The sequence below is a fragment of the Diospyros lotus genome, chromosome 14 (genome assembly GCF_014633365.1).
Source record: "Diospyros lotus cultivar Yz01 chromosome 14, ASM1463336v1, whole genome shotgun sequence".
Lineage (NCBI taxonomy): Eukaryota > Viridiplantae > Streptophyta > Magnoliopsida > Ericales > Ebenaceae > Diospyros > Diospyros lotus.
Genome location: NC_068351.1, coordinates 30,398,704 through 30,425,550, shown reverse-complemented (window position 1 = coordinate 30,425,550; position 26,847 = coordinate 30,398,704). Strand labels below are relative to the sequence as shown.

Below are 26,847 nucleotides of genomic sequence, written 5' to 3'. Positions count from 1 at the left end.
TAATCAAACTAATTAAATTACGTTAAAATTATTCTTTAGTTTCATTTAATTTAATTTAATTTAATTAAGGTCATTTCTTTTGATTGAAGTATTTTGGTTATTTTGAAAAAGTTCAAAGACCAATTTGACAAAAAAAAATAATAATAACTAGACTTCTGATCAAAGTTTCAAAAGTTTAGAAAATATATAGGGCAAAATTCAAAAATTAAGAATATTCGATCAATTTATTTAGTGTCGTTAATAAAAGAGATGTATCAGAAGTAATTTGAGAAAATTTAGAAATCTACTTGATAAAAATGTTTAGGTCAAATACTCAAAAATTAAGAGTTTATTATTAGTCTATCCTTTTTTTTTTTTTTTGAAAAGATTAAACCTACTTATTGCTAAATTTATGGCATAAATTGATTATATTTTTTATTTTTTATTATGTATATATTTTTAAATATTAAAAATATAATAATAATGTATTATATATATCATCTATATATCATTTTGATAATATTTGTTCTGTCTAATTTTTTGATTCATAATTTAAATATTTGATCATGAATTTTATTTTACTTTTATCATAATTTTTTGTTAATATTATTGTAAAAGTTTTTTAATAATAGGATAATTAAATGTTATATGATAAATATAAATTTTAAAATTTTTTATATCATAATTTTAATTAATATATATTTATTTTATTTTATAAAAGTACATACCAGTTAAACCTAATTTAATCTCAAATTCCCAATCCAACCACTTTTTTAATCATGAATCATTAATCATTAATTGGAGTTTTAGTATACAGCATAACAGTACATCACTGTCATTGTTTTTCAAAAGTATTATTTAGATATTCACTCGTAACACTTTTTTATAATTTATGAATTGATATATTAATATAATATAAAATATTACGCATTAATGCATAAATATTATAAAAAATATCATAACATAGCTTGGAATGCTTTGCAATTTTGCACAGAGGACCGTCCGACAGTGAGGGAGAGATTTGCAATGATCAATCTCTCTCTTCCATCACCCGCCAAAGTGGTTCCACCTTCCTTCCAATCTCCCCGTCGAAGCACCTCTTCGTCCTCCAACCAAAGCTTGAAAATTGCCGACTTCGAACCCTTCAAGGACCGTCTGATCCGTTTGGCCAATGTGGGCCGCCTCCACCAGGCTCTCGACCATTGATTTCATGGCCCAGCGAGGCCTCGCCCCTGACCTCCTCGCCTACTCCGTCCTCTTCAAATCCTGCATCAGAACTCGTCAATTTTATCTGGGTAAGAAGCTCCACGCCAAGCTTTCCGCCTCGGGGCTCGTCCTCGACTCGGTCGTGCTCAACTCGCTCGTCACCTTGTATTCCAAATGCGGTGACTGGGTCATGGCCAGCGCTATCTTCCATGGCATGGGTGAGCGTAGAGACTTGGTTTCCTGGAGCGCGATGATTTCGTGCTTTGCGCATAATGGTATGGAAATGCGAGCAGTAGCTGCATTCTGGGATATGGTTGAATGTAGGGAGTACCCAAATCAATTTTGCTTCTCTACCGTGATTCAGGCGTGTTCGAACCCCGAAAATGCCTGGATTGGGAAGGTGATGTTTGGGTTTGTGATAAAGAGCGGTTACTTTGAGTCTGATGTGTGCGTTGGTTGTGCTTTGATAGATTTGTTTGCGAAGGGTAGCGGTGAACTAAACTGTGCAAGGGAAGTGTTTGATAGAATGCCTGAGAAAAACTCAGTTGCTTGGACTTTGATGATAACTAGATATTCTCAGCTGGGTCGACCGAGAGATGCAATTGAGTTGTTTGTGGACATGGTAGCGAGTGGCTATGTGCCTGACCGGTTTACTTTTAGCAGTGTCGTTTCTACTTGTGCGGAGTTTGAACTGCTCTCGCTTGGGCAGCAATTGCATTCTCAAGTTGTCAAGTACGGGCTGGCTTTGGATATTTGTGTTGGCTGTAGTTTGGTGGACATGTATGCAAAGTGTGCTGCAGACGGGTTCATGGTTCACTCGAGGAAGGTTTTTGATTTGTTGCCAAAACGTAATGTTATGTCTTGGACTGAAATCATTATAGGGTACGTGCAGAGTGGATGGAATGATAAGGAAGCCATTGAGCTTTATTGTGGCATGGTTGAGGATCAAGTTTTACCCAATCATTTCACATTTTCCAGCCTTCTCAAGGCATGTGCTAATGTCTCTGACCCAGCTGCAGGTGAACAGATTTATGCCCATGCGGTGAAACTTGGTCTTGCATCAGTTAATTGTGTGGGAAATTCTCTTATTAGCCCGTATTCTCGTACTGGTAGGATGGAGGATGCCCGGAAAGCTTTTGATATTCTAGTAGATAAGAATTTGGTTTCTTACAACACAATTGTCAATGGGCATGCCAAGGGTCTGGATTCTAATGAAGCCTTGGAACTCTTTAATCGTGTTGAGGATATTAGTGTTGGAGCTGATGCTTTCACGTTTGCTAGTCTCTTGAGTGGAGTTGCAAGTATAGGTGCAGCATGTCATGACCCGAAATCTGATATGTCATGACTGGCACTAATCCTTAGGCCCAACGGCCCCACAATGGACTAATAAGCCTCTTCTCTAGTTCGATTCTAAATAAAATAATATTACTGACAAGGTATAGAACATGAATAAAATACTAATTCACCTTCTAACATAATATCTCAATATTCTATATACAGCAGCTGTACAAATAAGAATGTCTATCACACTGCTGTCAAAAATACATACCCGATCCCGTATCTCGGGCCCTTGGCACAATTATGTGCCAACAAAATAAAAGACAAAACATCACTCTACAATACGTATATGTCTCCACAGAGCATCCTATATCACATCAGGGTTCAAAAGAGGGTCTGATATCATACCAGAGGATCTGTTGGACCAAAAATCAAAAAGAGAATTCCCTAAAAATATTTTTAATAAAAAGGGGTAAGTCTTGTGGACTCGTGAGTATAGAGTATGTCATGCCCACTAGGAGAGTATACAATAAAATGCTAGGATGATCATCATGAGAACAATAACATAATAACAGTATAAACAGCGGAAATATGAACCATAAGTTTAAATGATTTGATATTTCAAAGGAAAACATAGTGTAGGAAAAATAGGTGCCTAAAGACAACCCCCATAAGTTGTTCCCTAACCACCTAAGTCCCCTATACTTTTGTATGAGATGCATGCACTTATTCTGAGGACACACTAGTAGAAACTGGTCTAACGCCTATATACACATGCACACAAGTATATATATCGGCACATACATCATCATCACTCAATATCATCATAAAGGCCCACGTGATAGCAGTGCTGAAACATACTATCCGTGTCTCTCATGGCCTTGGCATGCCAAGCCTCACAGTACCATGATCTTTTCCTGCTGTGAGTCCAGGGAATCTACTAGATAGTCCTCTAATAGTGATGCAAATGATACCCTAATTTATGCACAAGTCATAACCATTTATCAATTTAAGTGGTGCCTAAAATACACCATATCATCATATATTTCACATGCTCAAGATAAGAATTCAGTTATGGTATCTTTCTGTTTATGTCTCTCCTAGTAGGATGAAAATATTTCATGCAATTTAGGAACATTTAAAAGAGAATATTTTCTATGATTCGCATATAGAAATCATTTACAAGTTATGCATAGAACAATTTATATACGTGCATAAAAATATGGTAAACATAACATATCCTGTCTACTCGCCTGGAAATGACGACTCAAGTCCGAGTCTGAGGAGAAGATCGAACAAAATCCTGGGAATCTGAGCCTACAATAAGTAGAATGGGGTGGTTACATTTAGGTAACATGAGTAACGATGAAACAAAATTACCGAAAACCTTAACCATTACCTAACACTCTGAATTGATTATTTTATACCTTGGCCCGCGCAATATTCGAATTTGGCGTCATGGAATTCGTCGAACTAAGCCATCGACTACGTCATCATGCCTCGCCTTACTTGCTACACGTAAGTGTATAGTGAAACTACACACCCACTTATAGGCTGCAATAACATAATGCATATATATATATATATATATTTCTATATTTACTCATAAACTAGTTTTCTTTTAATATAGATAATATAATCCTTATCGAAATTCCTTTTTTATCAAAATACATATATATTTATATTAATAACTAGATTGATAAATTTTCTTAAAAACTTAATAATTAATTAATAATTTAATAAATGGTTTAAAAGGATTAAATTGCAATATTCTACCCTCAGAATAAAAGGAATCCATCAGAAATCAGGATTCGAAATAAACCCACGTCATCATCATAGGCTAGCCTAGAACACACTCGGGGTCAGTCTTACTCGACCTCGAGTCATCTAATAGGGCTTCGTCCTTAGGACTCCGATCAACAAAATGACTCACCAATCATATCGCCAATTCTAGGAGACCTAAAGAGAACCCAAATTAGACCAACCTCGATATCCCGAGTAGGACCAACCTAACCAAGTCGTCCTAGGTCCACGGACAAGCGACAAGGGAGAACAAGCCGAGTGGGCCAGCCCAAGGGCTGCCACAACTGGGTCAGTCATGCCCAACACATTGGGCCATCCTAAAACCCAATCGGGCCTCGCCATCCTAGGCTAAAACCTAACCCGACATGCCCAACCCCAAAAGCCCTCATTTCCCTTTTCCTTATATTTTATTTATTTTTATTTTTATTTTCTTTTATTTTCTTTCTTTTCTTTCTTTTTCTTTTCTTTTCTTTCTTTTTTCTTTTCTTTTCTTTCCAACACACTGCCACCACTGGAGACCGCCGCCGGCCGGCCAAAAATAGGCGACCAATATACCGATACGAAGCCCTCGCCACGAATAACAACATATATTAAAATGAAACCCATCGGATGGTCAGATCTTTATAGATCTGAGAATTAATTTTCGGCAGAAAATAGAGACAAATCTGGCCGTTGCCATTCGGCGGCCGCCAGCCATATTTTCGACGATCGGAGACTACCCCGAGGTGTGCAACACCAAGGAGAGTAACATACCCAAAAATGAGAAAGATCGGACGGGTAGATCTTTGTAGATCTAGAGTCAAAGTCTCGGCTAAAATAAGACAAAATACTGCCAACGTCGCCGGCCACCGTGGCCGGCGATTTCCGGAGATCCAAGACCGCCACCCAACCCTCTTAAGCAAACTGACCATCATATCCAAGAATCATAAAAATCCAACGGTTGGATCTTCGTAGATCTAACCTCAAACATTCGGCCAACAAGCCCCATCGCGCCTCAACTCATATTCCACGAAAACAAGCAGCAAAACAGAAAAGATGAAGCCAAAGCACTTACTTCCTTGTAGATCGGGAGCACTTTAACAGTGAAAACGAAGTCGGATCGACGATCGAACGGTTCGATTGTTTGAAATCGAAGGAAATCCGAGAGGGAGCAAGAGAGAATAAAAGAGACAGAGAGAGAGATTCTGATTTTGGGGGGGGGGGGGCTGCCGAGCGCCTCCCCCTTTTCTTTTTTATATTTTTCATTTTTTTATTATATATATATTATTTAATTAAATTAATTAATTTAGTTTTTTTTTTTTTTTTTTGAATCTTCACACAACAGAAAAGGGTGAACAAATCCATGCTCTGTTACTAAAAATGGGGTTGGGGTCAAACCAATGCATATCTAATGCTTTGATATCTATGTATTCTAGATGTGGAAACATTGAAGCTGCATCTCAAGTTTTTGCCAAAATGAAAGATCAGAATGTGATATCATGGACATCTATCATTACAGATTTAGCAAAATATGGTTTTGCGGCATTGGCATTGGAAATTTTCCAAGAAATGCTTGAAGCGGGTATAAAACCAAACGAGGTCACCTATATTGCTGTTCTATCAGCTTGTAGCCATGTGGGTATGATCAATGAGGGGTGGATGCACTTCCACTCAATGTACAAAAAACACAGGATAAGCCCAAGAATGGGACACTATGCATGTATGGCTGATTTGTTTGGAAGATCAGGCTACCTAGAAGCCGTTAAGTTCATTAACTCAATGCCATTCACAGCCGATGCTTTAGTTTGGCGAACGTTGCTTTCTGCTTGTCATGTTCATGGAGCTACTGAGCTTGGAAAACATGCTGCTGAGATGATTATTCGGCAAGAACCAAATGATCCAGCTGCACATATTTTACTATCAAATTTATATGCTTCAGCAGGTCAATGGGATGATGTAGTAAAAATTAAAAAAAACATGAAAGAAAGAAATCTGGTTAAGGAAGCAGGCTGCAGCTAGATAGAGGCAGAAAATATGGTGCGTACATTTCATGTCGGGGATACTTCTCATCCTCGAGCATGGGAAATCTACGAAGAACTCGATCAATTGGCCTCCAAAATAAAGAAGATGGGTTATGTCCCTAATTCAAACTTTGTTCTTCATGACATTGAGGAGGAACAAAAGGAGAAATATTTGTTTCAACACAGTGAGAAAATTGCTGTGGTGTTTGGTCTTATAAGCACATCAAAACCAAAAGGAAAGTCTTTTCCAATTTATATGGAAAATAAAAATCGTCTCCTCTTAAATGGAATTTTTTATGAAAAAAAATAAAAAATAAGTTTTAATGGTTGTACCATGGAATTTAATTTCAAAAAAAATATAATGTGTCAAACATCCAAGATGAAATTTAATTCCTTAGATAAGATGGGGCCTGCTCTTGCAATGATTATTGGTGATGATTTATTTATTAGTTTGAAGTAATGAAAATGGCAGGTTTTGCAGTCCTACATGTTTTATTGGTAACCGTGCGTTTCCTTCTGCTGCTCGCATGAAGACCTGTAAGCTAAACTCAAAAATAAAATCAGATCCAACGACAGCTACGACGTTGGTGGTCGGAGAGGAGGTGGTGGTGGCGGTTGCCAATTGCAGCCCGAAAAGGTGTCGCCATGTCCATGTCTAATAATCACAAGGTAAATTTTTTTATTTATTTTTTATTGACTTTTTGCTGTAATTATCTTACACTACGGATGACGCTTTGGGTTTTTTCTTATCCTAGCTTGGCAGGAGCCACATAGGTTTGTTATTAAGTATGTGAGCCATACAAGAGATAAGGCAATGGATAGAATTGAAATTTAAATCTCTTAAAATAAGTGAAATCTTTGTGGCACTCTCATCATATTTAGAAATCTCGTTATTTATCATCACTTGAAAATAATAAATAAAAAGGAGAAAGAAAAAAGGAAATTAGATCCTAGTTTCCATAAGTTTCCCACAAAGGCAATAAGTTTAAAAAATACATAATTGGTTGTGCACAATATGTTCCACCTTTTGACTATGATTTTAGGCTATGTTTGAAATTTGTGGGACAGACCAAGAAAAATACAAAGTAAAATAGCGAAGCATTGAAGAGAAAGTGATTTCATTTTGCATCAATTAGAGAGACGTGATTTGGATTGAGAGATCAGATACATTGAGCAATTAGTAAATTCGGTAAATAGCATGCTTGATGCCCGCAAAAAAGAATGCTATTTTCAAGTTTTCCAATTCCTTTTGGCTTTCAAACAAACATAAACAACAACAATTTCAAATTTTGCCTTTTTACTTTGGTAGCGTTGGTTAAAATGAGCAAGATAAAAGAGTATCAAGATAAAATTAAAATATATTTTGAAGAAAAATTATTATGATAAAATTGAGAAACATTTCAAAATTTATATCACACTATTTGTTAAATTTTTTAAAATTCATTAAGAATTATACTTTTTTTTATATATTTGTTAAATACGTATAATAAGCACCGAGATAAGATTTTGGGGCTGATATTTTGTAACTTTTTCTTGGATTTTCAAGTTAGGGTTCATGCTTGTCCCTTTGATTTATGGGAGATTTTGGCCTATGCTTGATTTCCATTAGATCTATGGTATAGACTAATAAGTCATTTGAGTACATAGCAACTGAATAGCATATTTGGCGGATTATGTGATTTATTTTGGCATCTTGTGAGGTTTGGTTTTATTTTGCAAATGAAAGTATAATTTCAAATGTATTCGAAACACAAATTTATAAATTTAATTGAATTTCATATTATAAATTAAAGAGGTAGTCGGTGTAATAAGAAATAAAAAATTTAAATAATATTCATTAATGAGTTATCATTGTTAATTGTAGTTTAGTTTTTATTTATTTATTTTTAAATAAAATAAATTTTTTCCTTACATATACATTTCTTAAAGTTGTTTGGCGGAGGAAAAACGGATGTTATTTTTGGAATTAGTAAAACGAGGAGTTGAATTTTCATTTAATAAGCACAAACTGAGAAAAATAATATGTTAGGAAGCAACTACTCAATCCAACCCACTTACCTATTTTCACGTGAGTGGTGATATTTACCAAGCAATGCAATACGTTACATTGCAGCTTTTGCGACTGCAAGGGCTGCTTGAGAGAGGTTGTCTAGTGCTACAAAGACAACCTCCATCTCCATGGTCTTATTTTAAACTGGCATAGGATGTATTTGATTGTATATATTTTTTTATCTAAATTTTAGCTTTTGAAGTGTTTAATTGATCAAATTTTTTAGATAAATTCTTTTTCTATTTTTGATCACGTGATGCTTATTTCTCATTTTTGCTGGAAAAGATTTTCTTACGAGACATGTTAGAATAAATTTTTCAAGCAATTGAAAATTGAGAAGCAACCCACCGTGGACGAAGAAGAAGATTGCTCCAACCACCACGCACTGCAAGATTTTCGATCGACCTCTGAGATCCCCTTCTAGACTATCGCAATCTTCTTCTTTGTTCACGGCAAGTGTAAGCACCCCTGCCCGGATATCTCAAATACTCGGTCTATCCGAACGAAAGCGCTTACATAAGGGAAGAGAATTAAACACAAGACAAAAATGCCTTAGCATGCATACATAAGAAAAATACAACAGCAGAAGCAAAACGATACACATGCACGCCCACAAGTACCCCGCTGGAACAGCGGTCAAGGAGTATATAAAAATATACAAACACCTGTGCCGACAAATAAAAGATACAAGGAACAACCCGGCACAGTAAAAAATGAGAGACAGAACTCCTAACAAAATATCAGAGACAACGGGGGCAAGCTAAATGTACACCCTACCGACACGGCTGGCTGCTAGGTGGAACGATCCTCGCCCTCGGCCTTCGCTTTACCCTTACCTGGAATGATGGAAAGCAAGGTAAGTCGCAAGACTCAGGAAGTTATAAGAAAATGAAGGCTGTAACATGAATAGAAGAGGAGATCACCACAAATATAGTCCCACACGTACACACAAGCCATGTGACGTAACAATACAATAATGCAGCATAATAAAAACACATACCGGTCCTTGGGGCCCACATAAGACACCTGGCACCCAAGTCCCATACCAACCTGCCGCTGCCCTGAAAGGCAACATAAATCTCTACAAACCTGCGCGCGCTGTCCCGGGTCGGTACTCCCGACACCCGAGCCATAGGCTCCCTCGGAACGGTACTCCCGTCCGAGAACTAAATACTACCAGTAGCCATGCAATGCACATAAAAATGCAATGGCATAGTGAGCATCAACGTGAAACATGGCGCCCATACATCCAGGAATCAGGCCATGCTCCGCCCACATAGTAAACCACACGCGATGCATATGCCCGTGCTGGATGCATCATAACCAAGTTAGGATGTCCGTGACCAAGCATAACCAAAACATGAAAACCCCAACATGCAGCCCATACCCATGTGCATACCAAACCATGCAACAAGAATAAAATGTAACCAGGCATGCTATAATCACATAACGACAGAGTTAGTCAGCAGTGCCTGGCACCGGTCAACGGTCAGTGACTAGGAGAGACCAGCCGACAGCCTAAGATAGACAGTACAACAGTCACTCCGTCACCGAACAACCGATCCTTACCCCCACTGCTCAACCGCTCTAGCCTATAAACAACCAAAATCCATAATAATACCCAATCAGCTAAGAACCTAGCCCCAAGTGAGTACGGCATCATTCTCATAGGCTTGGGGGTGGCACAAACCCCCGTAGACAACCAATGAATAAAATCCTCGATACCAGTTTAATAAATTAAATTTTAAAACACATCGTTTAAAATTCCATAATTTATTAACAGCCGAAACAACGAAGGGAGGTCAAATAAATTGACAACGAAAGAATCGATGAGAAGGGTATAAAGAACTTGCCTTTACGAAGATATCCTTAGGCTCGTTTTGGCCAAACGCGGTAGAAATTATACAAACTATAATATCCTAATAATTTGCCAAAATTAACAAAATTGGACTCTAAATGAAATTTCGACCGTATAGAATATTAATTACTAGCTTCTCTACATACCTGGCAAATTAAATCTTGAATTAAACTTGATTTAATCCGAATTTTTCCACCTAAATCTTCTAATTTTTCGTTCACGCCCCCACTGCTTATTTCTGGAATTTGTTTGCTGTTCGTGCTGTAAAAATCGGGCAAAAAAGCGGCCTTAAATTGGCCAAAATAAGTGGCCAGAACACGGCCACGTGGCTGCTGCTGGGAGGCCATCGCCTCAAGCCCAAAACGGCGTCGTTTTGGGATGCCTAGGCTGATTAAAAATCAGCCAAATTCCAGCCCCGCGTCTCGAACCCGTGACCTCGCCCGCGTACTGCCCGCTCTAGTCGCTGCCTTCAAACATATAGCGCACGCATTTATATATAAGTGGACCCTTGGTCCCTCTTTCCGGAAACGCACCAGCCCCCCAACTTCCATTATTTACACACACACACCCTTAATTATTTACACTAATGCCCGAAACTTTTAAAAATCCCACAGTTTAATTTATTTTAATTTTTTCTTATTCCAGAAATATTCTAAAATAATAATTAATTACTCTATTTCCTTATTTCTTTAAAATCACATAATTTATTTTTATTTATAACAACAAGTTATATTAATATTTTTTTTAGATTAAATTACTTAACGAATAATCAAATTAAATTACCATTCACGGGCGTTACAGCAAGGTTTTCGGTCACGTTTTTTATCTGGTTCATCGCCATCTCTGTTGATTGCCGTTCATCTTCGTTTCCAGCCGCAATCTTCTTTTTCATCCACGCTCCGCTTCCAGTTCGTTGCCATCTCTATTGACTGTCGTTTCAAACAGCCGTTCCTGACTTTTAGCCCCCTTCCAAGCTCCCCTGCGTTGATGGTGGATGCTTGTTTTGGAATTTTTATTTTTTTTTTATTCTATATTTTTATTTTTCAGTCACATTATTTATTTATGTGAGTTTTGGTTTAGTTTTTTTCTGTTAAATTTATTTTGGGTTTTCTTGTTTATTTTCCCATCATGTTATTTATTTTGAAACGAATGACTAATTTTATGAAAAATAGTTACAATTAAACGTCAAAAGTTAAAAAAATACAACATATTTTAGATAAAAAATTAAGCCAAACAAATACCCTTAATTAACAATTTTTATACAAATTATTTTTAAATAATTCAATTATCTAAAATTTATTTTTTTTCAAACGCATCCTTATATCAGATGGTGCACTTCAATCCAGCGGGTGGTACATGATTAAATATTTAAATAAAATAATTTTTTGTATAATGATAAAATTGTTTATAAACTCATTATAATTTAAAGAGATCATAACTTCAATTTTTGATAATAGAGTTGTATTTTATTTTTCAATTAAGATATTGAAGGTATTTTGAGAATTAAAAATTTTGATGATATTTCACACACTGAATTAATCTAGTGCTTACCTATTTAATAAAATAGATTATATAATACCAAATATAAGAATTCATTTAAAAGAATTCTATATAAAATTATTTTATAAATAAATGTCACAATTCAAATCTATTCTCATTTATTCCAAGCACAGTGTAAAGATATTAAAAACAAACCAAGCAAATTAAAGTTCAATAATATTCAATAGCATTTTGAGAATCGAATCAAATTGGTAGGTCAGACCAGTTGAATTGAGAACCAGCCAAGAAATTGGTTTAATTTATGGCAAAAAATCATTTATTAGAAAATTGACTAATTTTTTACAAGAATCATGTTTAAACTAGCTAATGAATGGATCCGAATTTCTTTGAGTAGATAAAAAAATTTTAATTTTCAATTTATCTTTTATTCTATGTATTAAAAATATAATAATAATTTGAAACATTTAAAATGAGTTAATTTATATTATTAACTTTTTGTTTTTTTTATTCTTAATTTAAATATTTAATCATGTATTTTACTCTACTCTCTTCATAAGTTTATATTAATATTATTATAAAATTATTTTAAGTGTAAAATAATTAATATTACTTATGCACTTTTAAATCTATTAATTATTATGTAATAAATTTATATTAAATATTTTTATTCTACTTTATTAAAAAAAATTCAATTGAACCTCAATGCTCTATTAATTATTAAATAGTGAATTTCTCTCCGCTGACTTGTACCTGGATCCAATTCTCCCAACACCCATGTTCAGTATATTAGTATATTTTTTCCCTAGCGCATGGTAAGAGGTCTAAATTCAGAGTGCGATTTTGTTCACCATCTTTTAACGGAATTGACCATCACCCTCATTGTTTTGAGGGTGAAAAATAATAGAACGACTGCATGAAAAATACTATTTAATTCAAAACGCTGAGGGTGATGGCCACCCCGTTAAAGGGGTGAACAAAACCGCACTCCTAAATCTGGCGTTCGAGACTGTTAAACCCGATAAGTGTCTTCCGGGTCCCCCACGCCTCACTGGACGGGTCAAACATTTTGGTACGCCAAAAGCAAAAGATCCCCTCTCTCAATGTCAAGCAGCCACGTAACCGCTTCTAGGTGCACCAGGGCCTACTTTACCGCCAACCAAATCACTTAACCCAAGATCCGAGCGCCAACGTTTCCGCCCCACCAATTCCAGCCACACACGTCTCCCGGAGAAGATCCATCTCACGATGCGGTTTCCCGTGCGCCCCTCCCACGTGGCATCCATCCATTGGATCCGGCCCACCTCAAAGGCCTTTTCCATTTTCATGCTGTCCCTCCCTTTTTCTGCAATTTTATTTGAATCAGCATCACTCATCACATTCCCAGATCATCATATGTATTTGTATTGCCCTCAAGTTGACTCGGCTGTGTTTTGACAGTACTGTACATGCTATATTATTTTGATCATAATTTTTGATGTAGAAGTCAAAATTGATATCCGTTTAAAGTGTTATAAATTAGACTTCGAAGGCTTCGATTTGATATATAATATCATATATTTTGAATTTTATTTGAGTTGGTTAAGGATTTCCTAATCCAAGTTAAGTATGATTATTAAGACAAGTTGTTATTCAATGGATGGACATTTGCTTTTCATGATGGAACCTATTTAAATGATTGAATTTTTTGTCATAACCATGTTGAATCCACTTAACTATTTGGATATGCAAGTTAAGTCGAGAGGACTTTAAAAGTGATAATGTGATTATATGTATCCTTGAGTCAAATTACGAAGTGACCTAGTAATGCCCTAAAAGATCTTTCACGATAGAAAAGAATCTTCGAAGAAGGAAATACATCCATAAAACACTAAGAATATTATTCACAATATGTCTTATGATTTTGAATTGGATGCATGATGGTGGGGTCGTGTCATACATGAAATACGTTAAGCATGGCATGATAATTACCATTGGGCACTCACAGTATACAGAAGGGCATGCATGTATTATATATATAGCCATGGGTACACACTATGTGTAAAGGGCTTGCATGTATTATGGTGTTTACTCATGATATGGAATGTACTTGAAGTTGCATATGCATGCTTGATATTATAATTTGTGTCACTATTATTATTTTAGAGGGGTAGCTAAGTCTACATGTGTCGAAAAATGGTACCCTATGAGCGCCTGACGCAGATGAGGTGGCCATTAATCCGGTAGGCGTGCTCAAGCCAAGATTAGCTAGTGGAATTTTGATATATATGCATATATATGTATGTATCTGCATGGATGTGATGATTTATTGAGCTATTGTGATGCATGTGTATTGCACCCCTTGTGAATTGTGACATGAGTATGAACCGATTCTATAAAGGCATGGCATTCAATTGAAAGATGAGTATCTTTCATGATATATGCATACATGCATGGTAGTGGCGGCCTTGGGAGCCACGTGGGTTTCACTATTATGGATGCACGTGCATGGTGATGGAATGAGTGCATAGCACATTGATGACCATGGCTTGAAAAAAGAAAATTGGTGTCTATGTGTGGGATACATGATGTGGAACATGTGATTAGAGGGGCCTTGTGTGCCAATTTGTTATGTATGGACATGGTTACATTATGGAAATTTAAAATATGTCTTGATAAATCATAAAGTAATTGTTTTCTTTGAGGATGTGTTGATAAAATGTAATGAATTATAATTTCTTGGGAGATGATGTTGTTAAGTGGGGAAGGTATGAACTCAATTGAGGTTTAGTGGTTGGGTAGTGAGTTTTCATTGGCTCTTTGTTATTCATGCATTCGTATATTGATCTTGTCGTAATTTCTCTTTACTATATATTTGCTGAGCCTTGTGGCTCACCCTTACTTCTTTTGTCATTCCAGGGAAAAAGGAAAATAATTATTTGGGGCAAGTTTTGGATAGATGTGTATAGAGATGTCCCAGCCTCAAAGATCCATGAGTGTAGTTTTGAGGGTATGAGTAAAAGGCTTCATGATGTATCTAAATTTAGTGCCCTTGTATATTTTAAAATGTATAGGTTGTAAACTCGAGCTTATAATGTAAAGAATGATGTATAATATTTATTTTGACCCCTATTGATAGTGAGTGAATATGGGAATGAAAAGAATTTTTGGCAAATTTTGAGTGATATTTGTATCTGTATCCATTTTGAATGGATCTTCTCTCGGGCTTCCTATGCTAGCGGGTAATTCGGGAGCGGGCCCTGACAGAGTAATGGAGTAAAATGACAAAGTATGGGTAGGCTAGAAAGAGAACATACCTTGGCTCTATAGAGAGTTAGGTTATATATAGGAGAAGAAGTCCTCCTGCATGCATGCATCGTGTGTTTGTAGGGTGATGAGATTGGGTATTCGTTGTCGATGGAGATTCCTAGACGATAGCATGGTGCCAACGAGACCCTCATTAATGTGGATGAGATTTTCCATTAATGAGAATGGGATCTCGAGTGAGCGCGAGAACACCCAAGATGCGACTGTAATGATATGCTGCTGCAAGCTGGCGCAAAGCCAGGATCTAGTTTTGCTCAAGATTGAGCCATGGGCTGACGATAAGGACGCAAGCCGAGATTGGGCCGTGGGCTAAGACAGGGCTGAAGGCCGAGATTGGGAAAAGGTCAAGATTGAGCTAGTACAGTCCATTTGTGTCGCATTGTAAAAGTCATAGGTAGAGGACTTCAGTAGCTTGCTTATGCCACTAAAACAATACATTATTTGGAGTTTTAATAGCAGCAATAGGTTTATGAAGTATCAAACACCATAGTGCATTTTAGCAAGTTATATTTACAAGGCTGTGTATTTCTCACCACAAATGCTTAACTCTCATTCCAAGTTACTGCATCTCACTGCGAAATCCAGTGATTCTTCAGGACATTTACAGTGGTCTAACGAAGCATTATGTAATATGAATTTTAGGATCTGAACTAATATTCTGAGCCTTCTCTTCTCAGCTCAAGTTTTAAGGTAGTGAATTCCTCTTATGTTTTGCTCATTTCTTTACTATGTTCAACAGTCTTTTTTTGCACCTTTTTACCAATTTCTTTTTTAATTTTTTAATTGTTTGAAGAATTCATTCATGGACATTGGACATAACTAGTCAAGCTGTGGTTTCAACTCTGAATCTTGCTGAAAGAAATTCTCTTTAAGGAGTTCAAGTTCCAAACCTAGATTATTTATTCACTCAATAAGGGAATGTTCTTAAGAAATCCTAAGAGATTGAAAATTAGGACACAACATTCATATAATTTTAGTAAATACATAAACAAATATGCAACTTGGTTTTTATGTTATTTCATCATATAATGATGAAGGTTGAAGTGTTCATTGTGATGATAATGCTGTGAATAGTGACATTACTGACTGCTACGCTACCCACCCTGCACATTTATTTATCAAAACAATAATCAAATTCATCAAACATTAATCCTCTTATTAAAGCAGGTATAGGGCGATTATACTCGCCAGTGTGAGAGTGTGCGTGTAGTACAATTTTAAATTTATATTTTGGTGAGTCCGACTCTGTTCACAGAAAGATTATTTATGGATGAAAACAAAAATCACTAAAAATTTGATTTTAGGAGGTGATTAAGATGATCTAAAGGCAATAATTAAAACTAAACTAATACTGAATTTAAGCAGCTTGGTTCAAGACAATTTTAGTGTCAAAACTAATTAATTTTTGATTTAATAGAAAAGATCAGTAATATTTATCTAAATTAAGTTTTGCAGATCTGTCAGTAATTTTAGTTCAAGATAATGATAATTCTTGTTTAAGCAATCTCCATACATGGCATGAAAATTCTAAGTTAAGCAATTACCATAAATTGAATTATATTCCACAGACAAAATTTATAGATACAGATTAATCGTTTGAGCTTGGGTATGAAAACATTTCTACGTCTAGCAATCTCCATACGTGGCATGAAAATTCTAAGTTAGGTTTATGCTCTAATCAAAACTCAAAGATACTATATACGCACACTGCTAAAATTAAATCAAATTAATATTACACATTTGAAGCTCAGATTTCTTTGGGAATCATTGGCGTTGGACACTATCCTTACCTTAACCCAAGATTGAGTTTAGCTATTCATCTTCATTTGAAAATAAATTGGCAGGAATTTAAATGATGGGAATTAAAATTACAGAAATTAAAAGACAGTAATTAAAAGACAATATTTAACCGACCATATAGGCGGTATATACTTAAAAGATAGTAATTAAAAAATAATATTTAACCGACCATATAGACGGTGTAAAATTAAGAGACAGTAATTAAAAGACTATTTAATCGACCATATAGGAAGTGTATAATTAAGAGACAATATTTAAAAGACAATATTTAACCGACTATATAGGCGGTGTATAATTAAGAGACAATAATTAAAAGACAATATTTAACCGACCATATAGGTGGTGTATAATTAAGAGACAGTAAGAATAACATAACACAACTATATCAAAACTAAAGTTAAAGATTTGAGAGAGAAATTCTAAGAACACAACTATGTTTTCATTATAGAAAAATTGGATGGTTACAAATGCAACTAAGTGAGATATTTATAGCCCACAAGATGCAATGGAGACCATACAATTATCTAATTTAATAATAAAAAAGATAAACAAATATTTAATTTAATAATACAAAGATAAATAAAGTATCTAATTTAAAAAAAATAAAAATAAACAAAATATTTAAGAAGCTTTCACAACTTAGGCCTTTAGTTTTGGGCTTGGATCTTTCTTGTGTTGGGTTTCCAATCCATATATTATATATATTATATTTATTTTTTTATTTTATATATTTTATATATATTTTTATATTAATATTTTAAAACCTGCACGCAATCACAAAATACATAATAATATTCAATTTAAACCATTTTAAGATTAAAATAAAGGTAAAATTATAACAAAATTGACCACTAATCACACCCCCCAACTTAAACATTGCTAGTCCCATAGCAATTAGATTTTACACTCACCAGTATTTATTCACAATAATTGCATGAATATAAAAATTTCAAATTCAAAACCAAAATGCATAGAACAGAACAAGTTATCTGACATACAATCGAATATTCTAAATCAGATTTCGATTAAAGGTCATACAATCTTAGGAATGACAATTAGGATGACCATCATTCTACCTTACTCTTTCCAAGTTTCGACTTCAAACCTTACTACAGATTTTTCCTCCAATAAAAAAAAAAGATTCCTCAAGTGTACACACAAGGGGGTGCACCGTTATAAGAGTAAATACAAAACAAGTTCAAACTCGGTGTCATCCCAAATACAAGGAACGTATTTTCATAAAAGAACAAGGAAATTGACATAACTTCATGACTGGAATAATGCCCTACATGAATAACTTTTGAATTTAAATAGAATTCTCTACTCCGAACTCGAATCTTGAGATCACATGATTTATAGCATCAAGAAGAACCAGACCGGGTTGTAATGGGGTTATGAAGTTAATACGGGTTGTCAAAGGAAATGGTAAAGTGTGCAAATAGTGTGTTGGGATTTTTTTTTTTGACACTAATATCAAACTGGAGATATTGTTTTCTTTAGCATTTATTTTGAAACACTTGTGCTGAATAACTAAGAGAACTTTTTTTTTCTTTTTTCTTTTATTTTTGTTTTTTTTATATGAAAATACCGAGATAGACTGATTCCTAAAAACACACCAGATTTGGACAAACTTCATGTGGTTACAGTTTAGATGAAGGTAAGAAAAGAAATTATGTTAAGAATAACTCGAATGGACTAGCAAGGGAGGTTAATGTAAAGAAAAAAAAAAGGTTAATAGGCCCAAATTGAACGAAATTGATCCCCCTATCATTCTTTTACAAAACGATGTTACTCAATCAACTAATTCAGAGTTTGAAACCAGCCAAATTCATCCGCTATCATACTAGACATTCAAAGCGAATTGATGTTTTAAAACTATTGAAAAGATGAGATCAACAATAAAGCACATTTAGAGTAAGTGTTATTTCACTCAGAATTAACTATTATTAGGGTCAAACACTCACTTAGGTAATAGTCTTCACTTCTATTAAGGGATCATGTAGTGCGTTAATCAACTAATTACCATTGCCTTTGACTTTATGATCGATAAACTAATTTATAATTATTGAACACTTGATGCATGCAAATCACTTATTCTAATTCCATACATAAACGTTTTGAAATAAGAAATTAATACATTCATGTTTCGTATTGCAAACTTAACCGGCTATCAGTGTATAACTCCAAAGCTTTAGGGATAACGTTATTTAAAGCACACACAATTTTTTAATTTTTAATAGGAGTAGATAAAAATAAACAATTCACACAAAACTACAAGCATGCAATTGCAAATTCACAGTTAAATATAGACCAGATAATTCATAAATATACCTTATTTCCCCCTAACTTGAATTGTAGTAACAAAATAGGGTTGTTAGGAATACTTGTAACTCCACAAGTTTGTAAGTTTACTGTGAATTGCTAAATCTTCAACAAACAAGTGAGAATACCCTATATATATATTTTTCACACCGAAATAAGAAAAATTCATGCAAGTCATATAATAAAGAGATGCATCTCAAGAGTACAAAGTACTCATTACTCAACCATCTTATCATAGACTTGCCTTATAAGGATAAATCTAAATTAATCGGATTCTTTTGATACCTACTTCTGATTGCCTTAAACCAGTCTATCCGAAGCTCGTAAGGATCGTGCTGTGGAACATAAGCGTGTAATTTTTCTAGCAACTCCTCAATTGTGGATGCGGAAATGAAAATCTTTTTTGCTGAAAGAGAAATGAACTTTTGTTCCACAACCTAATCAAGAAAAGAGAGCAATCCATTAAAAAAATGCTTAACATTTAAAAGTCCAATGGGTTTGGTATGGAGATTCATCTTGACCCAAGAGATTATACAAAAGATTTCTTCAAGTGTATCAAAACCTCCTGATAAAGCAATGAAGGCGTCTGACTGACAAATCTTACAAGTCATGCGCTCAGACACAAAAGTCGTACTTATAAGTTGATCGTGTGTAATCCCAAAAATTTATGGATCAGCCAAAGGGATTGGCATTACACCTATCACATATGATTTTCCAAGATATGCAGCTTGTGAAACACATCCATTCAATCCACGACTTCCCCCTCCATATACCAAATTAATTTTTTTCTCTCCAAATTTTAGGCCAAGTTCGCTTGCTGCAAGTGTGTAATAAATATCGCTCCCAAGTTGAGAGCTACATAATACACATATGGTATTGATTCAATGAACTAGCCGGCCTTCCATTTATGTTAGTTTTTTATGTATGCGTTGAAAGTAGAACTGGTTAAAGAAGTTTGGCGATCAAAAGTAGCTACATAGAAATTCAACAATAAATAAACACAAACAAAAATCATGCGTATATACAAGTAGTTGTGATTGTGCCTCACATCTTCCTCTGATTTTACATCTAGAAATGACTTAAACACCTTCTATGAAGTGGAGATAGGCTTCCCATCCAATTTTCTTATAGATTGGCAAACAAGGTCATTTCTAATCAGATTCCCAAGATTATAGCATTGGTGGTCACTTCTAAACTGGGTCCATAAAGCAAGAAGTTCTCGATGCACTATTCTGATGTTTTGTCTTTGTTATAGTTTTGATGATGAAAAACCATTGTGTTTATTATATGAATGCTCCAAATCAAATGATGCTTTAAGCAATCTCAATGTTTGTGGTTAAAGTATTTTCCAATATATATGTGTTGTTTATGATTTAGGAGATTGAAAAATGAAGTTAAAAGTTTTTTTGTAGCATCTGTCGTCTTAGTGTTAAGTTTTCCTAAGAGTATAGTCTACTATGTGTTTGTGTTATGTTGACTATACCTATGAATAGTCGACTATGTGTATAAGTGCTGTCGACTATGTGCCTAAGTGCTGTCGACTATGCCTGAGGATAGTCGACTATGAGTTATGATCTGTTGACTATACCCAAGCTTCTACGACTATATTATGTTCTGTCGACTATTGTGTTGGCTCTGTCGACTATGATATTTTCTCTGTTGATTATGTATGTACATGATGTTTGATATTTTCTTCGTATTTTTTGATCTGTCGACTATGGGTATGGTTTTGTCGACTATGTCTTGTTTTGTTACTTGTTTTTGTTGACTATACATTATCTTCTGTCGACTATACATTATCTTCTGTCAACTATCTCTTTTCGCAGAAAGCTTCCAACGACTAGTTTTTCAAATCTTAACAGCTTAATAACAACTAGTTTCGGGCAAAGCTCTTGGGATGCATATAAATATAAGTCATGGAGATCAGGAAGAGGCTAATGGATGGGAATGAATTGAATTGAGCTTACATTTTATACTCGTTTCTACTTACATCGACTATGCTTCATTTTTCTCTCTTCAAGGCTTTAATCTTCACTTGTAATTATTTATTTCAAGCCTTGTTTGTATTTTTGAGAGATCTTATAACTAAGAGATTTATCTCTTAGATTCTCTCTTTATTACACTTCTTGTATTTCCTAGTTTGTGTAGCTAGAGGGCCTACTTGGTTTAAATAGGAGGTTGTATTTCCTAACTTGTGTAGCTAGAGGGCCTACTTGTGTAAGTAGGAGGTTTTAATGAATTGGTTCAATATCCTTAGCAAGAGCTAAGGTAGTTGATTAGGCTTGGTTTAAGCCAAAACACTATAAATCCTTTATGTCATTTGTCCTTCTTGCTTTACATTTATCATTTCATATATTCTATGTTTTTAAATCACTAAAACCTCAATTGGGTCAAAAAGATTTCAAGTTCTATCAAGTTTTTAAAATAACCAATTCCCCCCCTCTTGGTGTGTGCCATATCACCTTCTGGTCTAACATATTCCACTCGGATGCGTCTCAAAAGTCAATAGGATATCATCCAAAGACTCCTTACTCAGCCCATCCTTTATGAAATTAATTTTATCTTCTCGATTTGTGGAAGTAAACCCCATAGATTTGCATCGTGTGTTACAAGTCTATCGAGCACATTTGTAGCAACCATTTATTCTTTTTGCTCTTCATTTTTTCGAAAAACTACTCCTTCCCAAGCCTGAGAAGTGCTTAAAACTAGGTGAGGTTTCGCTAGCTAATCGAACTTTAGCTTCAATCAACCAACGAATATCTCCAGGGATGTTTTTACACATCAATAGCCTAAGTCTTTCACACCTAGCATCATAATTTTTTTTCAAATCATTTTGCGAGAGAGATGGATAGTACTTGTGAATTTTCAAGAGTTGAAAATCCATTTTTTAAAGCACAACTATAGTAAGAGAAAAGTAAAACAAAACTATGAACCTTACAAAAAGGAACGAGAGTACCTGATCGGAGAATAATACAAAGGAGAGAAGACTGAGCTCAAATAAGTGTGGTTTGTCTCATGTAGATACGGGTCTCTTATAGGGTAGTGGAAGTCACTATTCCAATAACCACACTTGGCTCGAGGCGTGCCATAAGTGCAAGGTCACGTTTGACGTCTCATTTTTCAACATTCGGCATTTCTTTTTCTTTATAGGGCAGTGTGTCATTTTCTTTATAGGATAGTGTGATTGCTCTGCCCAAAAAAAGTGGTTGCCATTAGTGTTAAGTCTGTCTCCCTCTTATATCTTTATATATATATATTTGTTAAAAAAGTAAAATTTTACTTTATTATATATTTTTTATTTTTTAGAGTTTTTTTTAAGGGGTCTAATAAAATCACATATACCACACAAAACAATTCCTTAAATACACATTACTCCCCAACTTAAATTGTGCATTGTCCTCAATCGGCAATAATAGAAAATATAGAGGATAGGCATACCTGGCGATTATCAATGCATGAATATGTGGTGTTTTCTTCACCCTCAATGGCGACAGGGGTTGTTATTAATGTCTTGGACCTAGAGATGTCTATTTAACCTAAATGAAAATGTGGTCTTTTAACGTCAGATGCCCAGACGATATGAAACCTCCTTTACTCATTTGATGGTGGATCCCCCAAATCCACACTTCCTTCGTCTTTCTCAAAACTATACTAATAAGGTTTCAACCTATGACTATTGACCTTAAGGCATTGCCTTGACTCCTGATTTTCAATTTTGAAAACCCCATATTCCGAGATGGACTTGATTATGAAAGGGCCAACCCATCTTGACATCCCAAACTGACAAGGTTTGTTTATACTCATGGAAAGGTGGGTTGTTATGAAGGGGCCAACCCATCTTGATATCCAATATGCTCTATGTTCAATTTCCACGGGTAGATGACAAGGTTTACCATACACTAATCTATATGGAGACATTCCTAGGATCGTTTTATATGCAGTCCTATACACCTAAAGAGCGTCCACTAATCTCAAAGACTAATCTTTATGATTGGTAGCAATGGTCTTTTCTAGGATATGTTTAATCTCCCTATTAACTAGCTCCTCTTAACCACTGGTTTGGGGATGGTACGGGGTGGCAATCTTGTGCAGCACACCGTATTTTTTCATGAGTCCTGCCACGACCTTGTTACAAAAATGGGAACCCCCATCACTAATGATCGCTCATGACATCCCAAACTGACTGAAAATATTCTCCCTTAAAAATTTCACCACAATCCTATGGTCATTGCTCCTTGTCGGGATTGCTTCGACCCATTTTGACTCGTAGTCGACAGTAAGTAAGATATACTCATGCCCAAATGAGCTGACAAATGGACCCATAAAGTCTATACCCCAACAGTCAAAGACTTCTAACACCTGGATTGGTTGTAACGGGATTATGTTTCTCTTGGATATACTGGCTAGTTTTTAACATCGATCACAACTTGCACAAAATTTGTACACATCATTAAATAGTGTCAGCCAATAAAATCCACTTTGTAGAATTTTTGCAACTATTTTCTTGATGGAAAAATGGCCTCCACAAGTAAGAGTGAGATAGAAATTAATGACACTTTGTTGTTCATGACTGGGGATGCATCTGCGGATGATTTGGTCAAGACAATACTTGAACAGATACGGGTCATCCCAGAAAAATGTCACCACTTTCCTGAAAATTTTTTGTTTATCTAGTTTGGACCAATAATATGGGATTTGTCTAGTGACTAGATAATTTTCTATGTCAGCGTACCATGGAAAGGTAGGTGGTTTAGTTTAAGTGTTTGTTTGAAATAATTATTCGTCAGGAAAGGAATCTTGGATTGGGTTTTCAAATTGATTAAGATTCTGGCATGGTAGACAAGACAAGTGATCGGCCACTGCATTTTCTACCATTTTTTTGTCTCTGATGTTGATATGGAATTCTTGTAACAATAAGATCCATCGAAGGAGATGGGGTTTTGCATCTTGCTTTGTGAACAAATATTTGAGAGTAACATGGTCAGTAAAAACAATCACCAGTGACCCCACGAGGTAAGACCGAAATTTGTCTAGGACGTAGACAACTGCTAACAACTATTTCTCTATTGTGGTGTAGTTCTTTTGAGCCTCATTAAGAGTTTTTCTAGCGTAATATATCACATGAGGTTTCTTGTCTTTCTTTTGCCTTAACACGACTCCTATCGCGTAATCACTGGCGTCACACATCAGCTCAAATGGTAGGGACAATCAGGGGAGTGAATGATAGGTGCGAAAACGAGTGAGTTTTTCAATTTCTAAAAAGCAATTTGACACTTACAAGTCCACTCAAAGGGCATGTCTAGGGCTAAAAGACAACACAAAGGTCTGGCTATGCCACTAAATGAAGTAACAAAGTGCATATAAAAACCAGCATAGTCAAGAAAAGACTTAACATCCCTCACATTCTTCGGGGCGAGTAATTTTTGAATTAATTCAACCTTAAACTGATCGACCTCAATACCTTTAGAAGAAACAATGTGTCCTAAGACACTTCCTTGAGTGACCATGAAATGGCACTTCTCCCAATTTAACACTAAATGTGTTTCCTTGCACTGCTCCAAGACTCTCTCTAAATTTTTCAGACAACTGTTAAAGTTGTCTCCATACACTGAGAAGTCATCCACGGAGACTTCTACCACATTCTCTACCAATTCACTGAAGATGCTCATCACACATCTTTGAAATGTTGCAGGGGCATTGCACAGACCGAATGACATTCTTCTGTAAGAAAATCTCCCGAATAGGCATGTGAATGTGGTCTTCTCTTGATCCTCTAATGCGATTTCAATTTGATTATACCCAGAGTACCCGTCCAAGAAGTAGTAGAAGGCATGTCTCGCAATTCTCTCTAAGACCAGATTTAGAAATGGAAGCGAAAAATGATCCTTGTCATGAGTTGAGCTTCCTATAATCAATACACATACGCCATCCAGTCTGGATGCACGTAGGGATATTGATATTTTACTCTTGTGTTTAGTTTTGATGATGAAAAATATTAAATGGTTTTATTCTCTAAATCAAAGCATATAATTTGGAAACAAAAATCAATTTCAAAGTGCTTTGTTAAAATGAAAACCAAATGATCTATGATCTTTTATATTAGTTGGAGATTAGCACAAACAAGTTTTAAGATCTAAAATAATCTCCTAAATGATTTTACCAAATTAGTTTTTGAATCATTGGATAAATGAAGCAAAATGATTCAAAGGCAAAAGACCATGTTGTTGAGCCCAAGAAATGCTATTTTCTCTAAGTCTGGGAGATTAGTACATTATAAGGAGACATATATGAAAATATTTTTATTTTGAAAAACTATCTCCCAGTATTTTGATAGCTAGTATTCATTGTTGTTAAAACGATTTTTAATGAATTTTTCAAGAAATAGAAGGTATGTATTTTGGGAGCGGAAAAATTGTTAAATTCCTAATTTGTAATAAAACCAAAATTCTATTTTCTTATGGTTATGGATTTTGATTTTTTGGATATTTTTATTGAATCCAAATATGGGGGTACTTTCTTATTTACATTTATGTATTAAAGTAAATGGAAGGTAAAATATAAATTAAAGAAAATGAGGAATTTAGCAATGTAAATATGTTGTAATGTTTTGTATCAATCAAGTGTTGTTTTACATATTATCAGTTTATTGTTAAGTTTTTCTAAAGTGAATAGTCGACTATGTGTCTATGCTCTGTCGACTATGCATGTGAATAGTCGACTATGTGTTTATGCCCTGTCAACTATGCCCAAGCTTCTGTCAACTATATCTTGTTTTATCGACTACCAAAATTGCTCTGTCGACTATCTATGTGTATGATGGTATATATTTTCTTCATATTTTTTTATCTATCGACTATGGGTATGGTTTTGTCGACTTTGTCTTGTTTTGTTACTTGATTCTATCGACTATCCATTATCTTCTATCGATTATCTCTTTTCGAAGAAAGCTTTCAACGACTAGTTTCAGGCAAAGCTTTTGGGATGCTTATATATGCAACTCAAGGATGATTAAGAGAAGGCTAATGGACGGAAACGAATTGACCTAAAGATCATGAATCTTTTTATTCGAGCTTATAGTGTTTGTGCTTCCATTGTTATATTTTTCTCTCCAAGGCTTCGTTTTATTATTGTTAATACATTCTTAAGCCTTGTTTTCATTGTGAGAGAACTTGTAATTAAGAGTGTTAACTCTTAGATTCTCTCTTTCATTTGTATCGTTTTTATTTTCCTTCCTTGTTGTGCTAGAGGACTTGCTGTTTGAAGCAAGGGTTTGTATTTCCTAGCTTGTGTAGCTAGAGGGCGTACTTGTATAAGTAGGAGGTTGTATTTCCTAGCTTGTGTAGCTGGAGGGCCTACTTGTGTAAGTAGGAGGTTTTAGTGTGTTGGTTTAAAATCTTTAGTAGGAGCTAAGGTAGCGGATTAGGCTTGGTTTAAGCCGAACCACTATAAATTCTGTGTCATTTATTCTTCTTGCTTTTCATTCATTGAGGTTTACATTTGTCATTTCATATGTTCTATGTTTTAAATCACTAAAACCTTAATTTGTATCAAAAAAGTTTTTCAAGTTCAAAATTGTTTTTAAAATAACCAATTCACCCCCCCTCTTGGTGTGTGCCATAGCACCTCTCGGTCTAACAGAGCTCATTATTCTCATTTGCTATCATAGTGACTCCTGACTTCTTAGGTACAACTTGAGTCCGACTGGCCCATTTGGAATCCAAGATGGGGTAGATGATACCTGCATCTAA

The 26,847-nt window shown here is 35.1% G+C and overlaps 1 long non-coding RNA gene and 1 pseudogene across 1 annotated transcript; one reads left to right on the top strand and one right to left on the bottom strand.

Annotated features, from left to right (window-relative positions):
* The first annotated feature begins 965 nt into the window (after window positions 1-965).
* Window positions 966-26,847, top strand: LOC127790997 (pentatricopeptide repeat-containing protein At3g49170, chloroplastic-like; annotated as a pseudogene).
* Window positions 3,716-5,460, bottom strand: LOC127790527 (uncharacterized). The gene is made up of 3 exons (XR_008020791.1): window positions 5,321-5,460; window positions 3,891-4,017; window positions 3,716-3,780 (listed from the first exon to the last, which is right to left on the bottom strand). It is a non-coding gene; the product is annotated as an uncharacterized LOC127790527 (long non-coding RNA).